Source organism: Capricornis sumatraensis, chromosome 19, assembly GCF_032405125.1.
Source record: "Capricornis sumatraensis isolate serow.1 chromosome 19, serow.2, whole genome shotgun sequence".
Lineage (NCBI taxonomy): Eukaryota > Metazoa > Chordata > Mammalia > Artiodactyla > Bovidae > Capricornis > Capricornis sumatraensis.
Window position 1 is genome coordinate 67,404,937 of NC_091087.1, and position 13,537 is coordinate 67,418,473.

Below are 13,537 nucleotides of genomic sequence, written 5' to 3' on the forward strand. Positions count from 1 at the left end.
GTAGAACAAACAGTCTACCCCCAAGGGGAACTTTCCCACAGGAAAAGACGAGCTGTCACAGCCCCCCTCCTGATTGGGACTGGCATAGCAGCAGCCCTACGCACCTGGATTGCAGGCATCTCGACCTCTGCCCATTTCTGCTACAAGCTGTCCCAAGAACTTAATGAAGACACAGAGCGGGTAGGGAAGTCCTTCGTTTCAATCCAAAGACAAATTAACTCGTTAGCTTCTGTGGCCCTACAAAATAGGTGAGCCCTGGACCTTCTCACCGCAGAAAAGGGAGGGACGCCTTTCCCTAGGAGAGGACTGCTGCTATTTTGTTAATGAAACAGGCATAGTCCACAGCAGAGTCAAAGAACTTAGAGACAGAATTGAACGCCGCAGAAAAGAGTTACAAAACCTTTAGAGTCCCCAAAACCTGTTCCAACAGGCCCTCCCTTGGTTGCTCCCTTTCCTGGGACCACTGGAACTTATCATTATTGCAAGGCAGGTAGAACAGGGAAAAGGAGTCCCAAACGGCGGTGGCTACAAGACAAGGAAGGGAAAAGCCCGCGAAAATGAAACAAAAGAAGGTCCGAGGACCGGAGTGAGGACCTCAGGTAAAACAAACAACACTCCTGGCTGGCCCAATTTACACAGGACAGGCCCAGGGAGAGATAAACCTATAAACAGAGGAGCCGGAGCCAGCTCTCTCTCCCCCACGCGCTGGGGCGCTCTGCTCCTCGTGTCTTTAGATCAACATGCCCTGACGCCTCGAAGATGGATTTTCCTGCTATCTTCTAAATAAAATAGAGCTGTAGACACTGATTTGTCTAAGCGCTATAACACGGTCCATTCAGGACCTGAGAGCTATAACACGGTCTATCCAACACCTGAGAGCTGTAACACGCCGGGGGGGCTTTAATGTCCGTCCCTCCAAATCTTTGTTGTGACGAGACAAAGAATCGAGGAACATACACTCGCGTGACAATTATATTCCTTTTATTTGGACCCTGTCTCTTCAGTCTCTCTCAAAGGTTTCTCCCAGAGCGGATTCGGGCCATCTCTCGAGATCAGGTCAAGACCATTCTTCTCGAGAGCCTCACCCCAAGCTCAGAAAAAGGAGACCCTAGACCCTAGGACGATCCTCCATTCCAGACTCAAAATCATCGCCCCTATCCAGAAGGAAGTAGCCAGAGAGATACGGCGCCCTTTCCCCCATTTTTTTATGATTTCAGGGTCTGGATTGAAGGAGTCTTTTGGGCCTAGAAAAGAAAACAACAGTTTCAAAGGCCCTTGCTGAATCATCTAACTTCGGAGAAAACAAAACAACTTTAGGTCCCGCCCTGATGCTCCAGGCTGGTTGCATCTATCTGGGACTGATCACCCCCTGTCCAGAAACCTTCCACCCCCTACACCTGCCCAGAAGACTTATCACACCCCCTGTCCGGAAACCTTTCACCCTCTACACCTGCACAGAAGACTTATCACCCCCTGCCCAACTACAAATGCCATCTCAACTAAAGAATACCCACAACATCCTGCCTGATTAACATTTCCCTTATCGCTTCCACAAACCTCCCTATAAATATGGAGCCTTCCTGATCCTTCTCCGCACTCAGCCTGGTCGTTAGGCCGACTGTCGCTCCTCCTTGCTTGAATAAAGGTAATCTACTTCTGTTGAGGTCGTCTTTCCTTTTTCTGCCTCGGCCTGAACTATAGCTTACAGCAAGGAGGCGGAGATCCAGGACAAAGAAAGCCGAGAGTCAAGTTTGGGACGCTGAGTGGGGTATCCAGGTTGAAATGCCCTGGAGACAGGTGTGGGTCTAGAGAAAGGTTAGGGCTGAATTCATAGGTTGGAAAGTTATCATCAGAGGTCACTGCCGGCCAGAGGAGAAGACAGAACTATCTGGGGCAGAGGGCAGCAAACTCCCTGCACAGGAACACGCAGTAAATATTTTGACTCTGCAGGCCATTCGGTCAACTCCTCAACTCTGCTGTTGCAGCATGAAACTGGCCATGCGTGACAAATAGGCATGGCTGAATCTGAATACAACGTCACTTAACAAAATGGTCAGCAGGCCAGATTTGGCTTATCAGCCATAGTTTACTGACCCCTGATCTAGAGAACAGGTATGCCAAGCAGAAAGAAGAATGCCAGATTCTTAGCAGGAGAGAGAAAGAATTAGCAAAGAAAACTAATTAGAAGCAGTCCAGATGGAAGGCAGCTAGTTGGACAAGAGAGAAAAAAGTCTGATTTGGAGAATGAGAAAAGGAGTTTAAGAAGGACATATACATTTCTTCTTAAAAAAAGGCACCACCTTTGTACTCCGAGGTGCGCAACTCCGGAGGTACCACCCATTCATATTGGGATGGACTGGTCCCCCAGGGCTGTGCATCATGGTGGTCTTGCTCCCCTCAGATTTAGAACCACCCAGAACATAACACATGAAAGATAACCCAACACCGGAAAGCACAACCACTGACGGTAAGTCTGAACACAACTTGACCTTTGGCATTTTACAGGAAGGGGCTACCATAACTTGTTCCTGCGGCAAGTTAGAACATCGGGGCTAAAACCCTGGTCTCATGACTCTCTGTACCACGTTACAGACCATCAGCCTTGCATTGCCAACTGGTGGGCTCATTACTTCCAGCTTCTTGGAACTGAAGGACAAGGTCCCCCATTATCCGTGGGAAATAAGTTGCACGGTGCCCAGTAGAGGCCTGAGACCACGGATAGTATCTAACTCTATATATACCATGTTTTTTCCTATACACACATGCCTATGATAAAGTTTAACTTATAAATTACATACAGTAAGAGATTAAATAATAAAACTATAACAATTAACAATATAGTATGATAAAAGTTATGTGAATGTGGTCTCTCTCAAAGTATTGTAGATTTCATGCATTTTCCATTTTAATATAGCATTTATTACACACTGTGGTGCTTTCCAGCTGCGGCAGCAAAATTAGCATGAGTTTCTTCCCTTCTTCACAATCTCATGGATAGAATATTTGTTCTCACTGTAGGTCTTAATGGTATGTGACTTCTTTCCTTATTGAGAACTTTTACTTTTTTACTGAAATGAAGCACTTTATGGCTTCTTTTGGGCAGATTCAAATGGCCAGCATCACTACTCTTGTTAAGGTTTTGTAGCCACGCACTCCAGGAAACAAACTCACTCAGAAGGACAATGCAGATAGTGGAGTGCAGTTTATTACACCTGCGGGCCCAAGGCAGAGTCTCCTCTCAGCCAAGGACCCAGGCCAGCTATTGTGAAAACCTTACTATACACCCTAAGTATACGTGCTCAAACCCACCTCCCCCAATTCCCTGAAACTAGTCTGAACAAAGGAAAAGAAAGATACGGTCAATGTTAACACGTGATTCATATGCCTCAAGTCTAGGTAGTTAACAGAGGACAATTGTCAATAGGCCTGTGGTCATACCCCAATAAGCATAATAGAATTTATAATTCTATTTGGTTACACAGATAATTCAGTTCAGTTCAGTTCAGTCGCTCAGTCGTGTCCGACTCTTTGAGACTCCATAAATCGCCAGGCCTCCCTGTCCATCACCATCTCCCGGAATTCACTCAGACTCATGTCCATCAAGTGCATGATGCCATCCAGAAATCTCATGCTGGGTCGTTCCCTTCTCCTCCTGCCCCCAAACCCTCCCAGCATCAAAGTCTTCTCCAATGAGACAACTCTTCGCGTGAGGTGGCCAAAGTACTGGAGCTTCAGCTTTAGCATCATTCCTCCAAAGAAATCCCAGAGTTGATCTTCTTCAGAATGGACTGGCTGGATCCCCTTGCAGTCCAAGGGACTCTCAAGAGTCTTCTCCAACACCACAGTTCAAAGGCATCAATTCTTCGGCACTCAGCCTTCTTCACAGTCCAACTCTCACATCCATACATGACCACAGGAAAAACCATACCCTTGACTAGACGGACCTTAGTCGGCAAAGTAATGTCTCTGCTTTTGAATATACTATCTAGGTTGGTCATAACTTTTCTTCCAAGGAGTAAGCGTCTTTTAATTTCATGGCTGCAGTCACCATCTGCAGTGATTTTGGAGCCCCCAAAAATAAAGTCTGACACTGTTTCTACTGTTTCCCCATCTATTTCCCATGAAGTGATGGGACCAGATGCCATGATTTTCGTTTTTTGAATGTTGAGTTTTAAGCCAACTTTTTCACTCTCCTCTTTCATCAAGAGGTTTTTTAGTTCCTCTTCACTTTCTGCCGTAAGGGTGGTGTCATCTGCCTATCTGAGGTTATTGATATTTCTCCTGGCAATCTTAATTCCAGCTTGTGTTTCTTCCAGTCTAGCGTTTCTCATGATATACTCTGCATATAAGTTAAATAAGCAGGGTGACAATATACAGCCTTGACGTACTCCTTTTCCTATTTGGAACCAGTCTGTTGTTCCATGTCCAGTTCTAACTGTTGCTTCCTGGCCTGCATACAGATTTTGCAAGAGGCAGGTTAGGTGGTCTGGTATTCCCATCTCTTTCAGAATTTTCTACAGTTTATTGTGATCCACACAGTCAAAGGCTTTGGCATAGTCAATAAAGCAGAAATAGATGTGTTTCTGGAACTCTCTTGCTTTTTCCATGATCCAGCAGATGTTGGCAATTGGATCTCTGCTTCCTTTGCCTTTTCTAAAACCAGCTTGAACATCAGGGAGTTCACGGTTCACGTATTGCTGAAGTCTGGCTTGGAGAATTTTGAGCATTACTTTACTAGCGTGTGAGATGAGTGTAATTGTGCGGTAGTTTAAGCATTCTTTTGCATTGCCTTTCTTTGGAATTGGAATGAAAACTGACCTTTTCCAGTCCTGTGGCCACTGCTGAGTTTTCCAAATTTGCTGGCATATTGAGTGCAGCACTTTCACAGCATCATCTTTCAGGATTTGAAACAGCTCAACTGGAATTCCATCACCTCCAGTAGCTTTGTTCATAGTGATGCTTTCTAAGGCCCACTCAACTTTACATTCCAAGATGTCTGGCTCTAGATGAGTGATCACATCATCATGATTATCTGGGTCGTGAAGATCTTTTTTGTACAGTTCTTCCGTGTATTCTTGCCACCTCTTCTTAATATCTTCTGCTTCTGTTAGGTCCAGACCATTTCTGTCCTTTATCGAGCCCACGGACATCACCAGATGGTCAACACCGAAATCAGATTGATTATATTCTTTGCAGCCAAAGATGGAGAAGCTCTATATAGTCAACAAAAACAAGACCGAGAGCTGACTGTGGCTCAGATCATGAACTCCTTACTGCCAAATTCAGACTTAAATTGAAGAAAGTAGGGAAAACCACTAGACCATTCAGGTATGACCTAAATCAAATCCCTTATGATTATACAGTGGAAGTGAAAAATAGATTTAAGGGTCTAGATCTGATAGATAGAGTGCCTGATGAACTATGGAATGAGGTTCGTGACATTGTACAGGAGACAGGGATCAAGACCATCCCCATGGAAAAGAAATGTAAAAAAGCAAAATGGCTGTCTGGGGAGGCCTTACAAATAGCTGTGAAAAGAAGAGAGGCGAAAAGCAAAGGAGAAAAGGAAAGATATAAGCATCTGAATGCAGAGTTCCAAAGAATAGCAAGAAGAGATAAGGAAGCCTTCTTCAGCGATCAATGCAAAGAAATAGAGGAAAACAACAGAATGGGAAAGACTAGAGATCTCTTCAAGAAAATTAGAGATACCAAGGGAACACAGATAATTAGGGTATTCTTTTAGGCTATGGAGAGTCTAGGTATGAGCCCTGGGGCTCATCCATAGGTGGGGGGTGTCTGGTTTTCCAGCTGGTATGTTGTTTCTATAGATACTGGGCATATAGCTCAAAGTCCACAGTCCAGCCCAGGATGGAGTCCTGCTTTCAAGATGGAGCCTGTTCTGTCTGTTTCCTCCTTCAAAGGAGTCCAAGCTCTCTACTTGCCACATGCCAGGCCAATTAACCAAGAGACAGGGTGTTTTGAGGCAAGGAATAAGCTGGCTGACCAAGAAGATAGTAGACAGATGTCTCAAAATAACCATTTTATTGGGGTGGGTCTGGATGCCAGGTTCTTTTTATAGAACAGAGACGGGGGAGGTGAGCGAATAAAGTAAAAAGGCCATTAATCTTGCAAATATCTCCTAGAATGACAAGACTTGAGGAGGGGATGTTAATTTCTTTTTTTCCTGGAGCCATGGGCAGGCAGGCAGACAGAGCCTAGAACAAAGGCATTCTGGTTTAATATTCAGGCAGAGGCTAGGGTTCCCCCAGGCAGGCTATTATGTATAAACAGTATCCTTTCAGTGAACAAAAGCAAAGGGAAGCAAAGATTAAAAGTAACAGATCCAACATGAGGTCAGAATTGGCTCCTCCCTGCAACACTCTTGTGCTCTGGGGCCATTGTTAATAAGTAAGGATTACTTAACACAAGCACTACAATACCAAGATGGCCAGTAAGTGACTAAGGGCGGGATATGATGGAAAAAGAATGATCATTGTGCCATGTGCTTTCCCAATGGCTCAGCAAGTAAAGAATCCACATGCAATGCAAGAGACCGACGTGGGTTCGATCCCTGGGTCAGGAAGATCTCCTGGAGAAGGAAATGGCAGCCCATTCCAGTGTTCTTGCCTGAAAAATTCCACGGACAGAGGAGCCTGGCGGGCTACAGTCCAAAGAGTCAGACACAACTGAATAACAGAGCACATACGCATTGTCCCATGGAGGACGGTAGGAGATTTCATCATGCTACACAGAATGGCCTGCAATTTAAAACTGATGAGTTATTTCTGGAATTTTCCACTTAATATGTCCAGATCTCAGTTGATTTTGGGTAACTGAAACCATGAAAAATAAAGCCACAGTAAGGGGGGATTCTCATGGCTCTGTACACTTAAAGACTACTAAAAACTGGGATTAACGAAAGTTAGGATGTTAGGCAAAGCACACTGATCGAAACCGCTCACCCTGGCCAGGCACCATAGTAACTATTTGCACGAGTTGTTTTACGACAGGAGGTCCTGGTAAGGAACACGGAACTAATAAGCCGCCACCATCGGGAAAGGCCAAAAGGAGACACCACATGTCCGACCTCCTCCCAGAATCCTTCTCTCTGGCATCCGTCTTGGATGAACAAGGCACCACCAGGAAGGACTTCCCCTTCCTGGAAGGGGTTCCCCTTCCTGCAATAAGGATACAATCTCTGTCTAAAAGGATTTAAAGAAATGTAAGAGGAAAACAAGCATAGTACAAGTTTTATTCTGTTTATATATACAAAGACCTGTGTTTTAAATAGGTATATAATGAACAATAGAGTTTGAGTTCAAGTTTACCTTTTCATTCTGTGGTATTAACACCTGGATAAATTCATTCTTGGGTTGCCTGAAGCAAACAGGGATGGGAGTGCCTGTCACCCTGCTAAACAGTCTCCAAGGAAAGTAGAAATGTTGAAAAAAGGCAGCTGTAACTTGGAGCAAAAATCAACCTACTTATTTATGATTATATGTCATGTTTTCTAAGGCAAACCCCTCAAATAAACCAATTGTTTGATTTCCTTTAATAGAGCAAATCATATTGTTCTCGCAATATTCTTCATCTTTTTAGCCGCAGACCAACAACCATTTCCTCCTTCCTGTTTAAATTATATTTATAAAAGTAAAAGAACTGGCATTGACATTTGGTTTGTCCCTCAAATTTTTTTTTAATAAAGCAAAATCATTTTGCATGTGTGCTAAGTCGCTTCAGTTGTGTGCAACTCTGTGTAATCCTATGGACTGTAGCCCAGCAGGCTCCTCCATCCAAGGAATTCTCCAGGCAAGAATACTTGAGTGGGTTGCCGTGTTAACCAAGAGCGAAGTTTCCCTAGTTAATCCCTCTAAGTCCCCATTTTCTTGTGTGTAAAAGAGGCATCATTATAATAATACCTCCCTGAGGGGTAGCTCTTGGAGTGGCTCCTGCTCAGCACTGCAGGCATTCTCAGGCCTGGGCCAGACCTCCTCCCCGCTTCTGATCTCGGCCCTCTCCTGGAACACCCCAGGATGTCCCTCAGCACAGCTGAATTCCGCCTGATTTCCAGAAAGTGTTCCTTGCTGAGTCCTGTACATCTGAACTCTCTTCCTCGCCTCCCTTTCTTCTCACCTCCAACACTCTGAGCAGGTATACAGGAAGAAAGGAAGCAGAAAGCGAAAGAAAAGAGAAAACCTACAATGAGCCATAGCAGTTCTGCCTCCTAGGAGAGATTCTCCTTGGAACAGTTCGTGTTTTATTTAGCAAAAAACACATTGATGGGGCACTGAATCCCAAAGAGCTACCCCAAGTCAACCAGAACAAAGTTGTTCTGCATTATAAGCTAAGAATATTAGCATTTCAGAGATTAGTTTTATGAAGAAAGCAGGGAGGAGCCCGGAAAAATGAGGTGATGGCTTAGTGGGGAGGGACTGGTGCTGCTCTAACAGTGGCTGTTGGTAGCTCGTCGTGTCCAACTCTTTGTGACCCCATGGACTGTAGCCCACCAAGCTCCTCTGTCATGGGATTCTCCAGGCAAGATTACTGGAGTGAGTAGCCATTCCCTTCTCCAGGGGCTCTTCCAGGGATCGAGTCTGGTTCTCTCACATTGCAGGCAGATTCTTTACCATTTAAGCCAACAAGGAAGTCCAAGGGACTTTTCAAAACCAGTGGCCAATAGCTGACTTTAAGGTATAGTCTGAATGTTGAACCAAAAACCTCCTCAAACCCTCAAACGTAACTCTATACACACACCCAAATCCTGTCAATTGCAGCCATGTAGTCAAGGAATGACAATGGTGCCCAGGGGGAGGTGAAGTGATGTTCATGGAACAGGAATGGATGGGAGATAATCCATAATCCAATCTTGTAAGGGGCAATGGGCAGATGTGTGAGACCCCAGGAAATCCCTGGGGAGACAGTGAAAAGTGATATGGAAGAAGAGGAGCAGTCAAGCTACCTTAAATCTTTTCTAAAAGGATGGAGTTCCCTAGCCAATAAATAGTTCACATCAAAAAATGGGGATTTTCACCATGAACCAGATGGGATCATCAAATCATGATCCGAATCTATTATTGTTCTGTGTGTGTGTGTGTGTTATAGCTCAGTTGTCTGACTCTTTGCGACCCCACGGACTGCAACACGCTAAGTTGCTCTGTCCACGGGATTCTCCAGACTTCCCTGGTGGCTCAGACAGTAAAGAATCTGCTTGCAATGCAGGAGACCTGGGTTCGATCCCTGGTTTGGGAAGACCCCCGGAGAAGAAAATGGCAACTGACTCCAGTATTCTTGCCTGGGAAATCCCATGGACAGAGGAGCCTGATGTGCTGCAGTCCACGGGGTCACAAAGAGTAGGACAAGACTGAGCAGCTAACACACACTTCTATAACATAGGCTAAATCTCTGTGTGTTCTTTCCAGGATGAAGATTTATTGTGGTTATCCATGACCCTCAAGAGTCAGAGGATCATTAGGAAGGAGACATTCAGATCTTTAACCTATAAATACAATCCAATCAAAAAGGTGGTGAAGTGGACATGGCTTCTACGTGTCCTTGGTTGGTGGTCTGATGAGGCTAGTGTTGAGGGGAGGCATCATTTGATCAGAGCAACCAACCAAGTTCTCTTGATTTTTGACTTTTTGGCTCTTCAAGTTCTCAGGCCCAGTTAATTAGCATCTTAACAATGAGGCTGCTGTATAAAGACCCATATCATCTGGACCAGTTTCCAAAGAAGAGTCTGATTACTGAGTTTGATTATAAGTTTGATTACTGAGAAGTGCAAAGAGCTCTCCCTTATTATTGAAATGTTCAGTTTAACAGTTTCAGGGACTATTGAGTTTCTACCTCAAAACTATGAATGTTTATTATAGTAAAGTATTTGTGAGAGCATTTTGTTGGGAAATTTCTCACTTCAATTTGCAAACTGTTTGCCATAAGAGGTGCACTCACCAAAACTAGATGGACTCACTAACTGACAATGATTTAACTGGACTAGTTCAAGTTACCTTGTTTGGTATAAAAAGATGGGGGAGAATCGTTTAGAATTAGTATATTTCTAAGGGCATTTCCCCTTTGTTTATGAAGTTGTTTTGTAAGCAGAATACAGTGACACTAACAAAGTAGCTTTAAAAAACAGTAAGAATCAAGGAAATTTGGTAACAATGGCATTGTTTCTCAGTTTCCTCAAAGCCCCTCATAAAACCCAGCAGTAACTAGGACAGAAAAATAGTATAGAAAGGAGAAAAAAAACTCAATAAAAGGAGTCTTCCAAAGGATTCAAGTGAAAGTGATGGATAAAGAAAACAGGCTAAGGAGATTCAACATATGCGTAATACAAGTTCCTCCTCCACTCAAGCCCCCAACTTCAGAAAAGTAACACTGTGGAATAGAACAAATACAGGATACTTCTAAAAAAAAACTTTCTGGAAAATAAAACAAAGAAAATCACTTGAACCTGTGTTTTTCGTTTTTGTTTTTTAAATATTTGGCTGTACCAGGTCTTAGCTGCAGCATATGGAATCTAGCTCTCTTATCAGGGGTCAAACCCAGGTATCCTACATTGTAAGCCTGGAGTCTTAGCCACTGGACCCCCAGGGAGGTCCCAAACCTGCCTATTTTAAAAGGATATGATGTCCTTGGGACATACAACCAAGAACAGTCAACTCTGAGACACAGACTATTAAAAGTATCAGATTTTATAGAACTGAAACCCTTTTGACGTAAGGTAAAATGATCAAATAACTTACCGGGGATTAGACCTCTATGGAACACTTTTTAATTTAATATTTATTATTTATTTGGCTGCACTAGGTCTTTAGTTGTGGCACTTCAGGTCTTTCACTGTGGCTCTTGGACTCTGGTTGTGGCGTGGTTTCAGTAGTTGTGGTACACAGACTTAGTTGCCCTGTGGCAACTAAAGATCTTAGGACGCCCACCAGGGATCAAAGTCGGGTCCCCCACATTGTAAGGCGGATTCTTAACCACTGGACCAGCCGGAAATTCCCATGGAACACTTTTAACTTAAAACACAATGGAGTAATGAAGTACAGATTCCAAAGGAAGAAAATGTGAGAATTTTTTTATTCAGCCAAAGTGATCTTCAATTATTAAGGACACAAACAAGCTGATGAAGCTGAAAGAATCAGGGAACATTGCTTTGCGCCCTGCCTGAGCGACCTACAAAACAGTAAGGTTCAGACAATCAAGAAGTGTTTAGAGAAGCTTTTTATAAGAACTACTAGTGACCACTCAATGTATTTAACTGTAGAATGAAGATTAGGAGGCCAAAGGGTGACAAGTACTATCTATTTGTTCTATCCTCCAATAATGAAGACAAAATTCATCTGTTAAAAACAGGGAGAGAAGGGAAAGATTATGTGTAATGGCAGCTTGCTTGTTATCTTAAAGGTATTGTTTAGCACTAATACTGGCCACCTGATGTGAAGACCTGACTCACTGGAAAAGACCCTGATGCTGGGAAAGGTTGAAGGCAGGAGGAGGAGACGACAGAGGATGAGATGGTTGGATGGCATCACTGACTCAATGGGCATGAGTTTGAGTAAACTCAAGGAGATGGTGAAAGACAGGGACACCTAGTGTGCTGCAGTCCATCGGGTCACAAAGAGTTGGGTGTAACTTAGCCACTGAACAACAATAACAAAGCTTTCTCATTGCCTTAAAGGTAATATTTAGCACTAAATGGATTAGATACTTAGGGAAGAAAAAGGGAAGGGGAAGAAGAGGGTACTAATTTCAGGACTGTTCACAGTAAGGAACCAAAACCTCTGTTACCATCCAACATGGAAGCCACTAGTCACAGATGGCCACTTAGTTTTCAATTATCATTAAATAAAATTTAAAATTCAATTTCCCAATCATACTAGCTACATTTCAAGTGCTCCACTGGCTACTACATGTACCCAGTACATCTTTCACACACTGGAGAACACAGATAACAGAACATGTTCATCATTATAGAAAGTTCTTCAGACAATGCTACAACAGATAGCATTATTAAAAGAAGGATTAAGAATATTACCCTAAGATATTAGTATAAAGATAACCATTGAAACAAAATACCCAGTCGATGGTATTTTGCTTTGGCATCCCAAGCAGATGAATAGACAGCCATTCTCCACATATTAATCTGCAGAGTCAACATAGTCTATCAAAATATCAGCCGACTTCTTTGCAGAAGCTGACAAGCAATCCTGAAATTTGCACAATATTCAAGGGAACCAGAATAATGAAAACAACCCTGAGGAAGAACAAAATTGGAAGACTTATACTTCCCAACTTCAAAACTCATCATACAAATAGTGACCAAGACAGTGTTGTATTGGCACACATCAACTGAATAGAAGTGAGGATCCAGAAATAAACCCTTACTTTTATAGTCAATTGATTTTTTTAAAATTTTATTTATTTATTTTTGACTGTGCTGGGTCTTCATTGCTGCATGGGCTCTCCCCTAGTTACACACTGAGCAGAAGCTACCCTCTAGCTGCGATGCACGGGCTTCTCATTGCGGGGGCCTCTCTTGTTGGGGAGCGCAGGCTCTAGGTGTGTGGGCTTCAGTAGCTGTGGCTGCCGGGCTCTAGAGCACAGGCTCAATAGCTGTGGTGCACGGGCTAAGTTGCCCTGCGGCATGTGGGGTCTTTCTGGACCAGGGATGAATCCATGCCTCCTGCACTGGCAGATGAATTCTTTACCACTGAGCCACAGGGAAGCCCCAGTCAATTGATCATTACAAGACTGCCAAGACATTTCAGTGGAAGGAAGAAGTCTTTTCAACAAAGGATACTGAGGTTAACTGGCTATACACATGGACTCCTACCCTCACAACATAAATACAAATTAACTCAGAGTGGATTATATACATTAATATAAGAGTTTCAACTTTAAAACTCTTGGAAGAAAATCTAAGAGTACACTTTGATGACTGTGAAGGTTAGGCAAAGCTTTCTTAGATATAATATCAAAAAAACAAGTAATAAAAAAGGCGCATCAAAATTAAAAAGTTTTGTACTTTAAAGGATACCATCAACAAGCGAGTGGACAATATACATATTGGGAGAAACTATTTGTAAGTAATATCTGATAAGCAAGTTGAGTCCAGAATATATAAAGAACTCTTGTAATTTGGTAATAAAAAAGAAAATAACCTAATTAAAAATGGACAATAAATAAATCATGATGATTTAATGTACAGCACGGTGATTATGGGCTTCTTTAATGGCTCAGACAGTAAAGAATGTGACTGCAATGTGGGAGACTCGGGTTCAGTCCCTGGGTCAGGAAGGTCCCCTGGACAAGGAAATGGCTACCCACTCCAGCACTCTTGCCTGGAGAATTCCATGGACAGAGGAGCCTGGCGGGCTGTGTAGTCCATGGAGTGGCAAAGAGTCGGACATGACTGAGTGACTAACACTTTCACTTTCATGGTGACTATAGTGAACAATACTGTATTATATATTTGAAATTTATAAAATAAGAGAGCATATCTTAAAAATTATCATCACAAGAAAAAAATCTATGT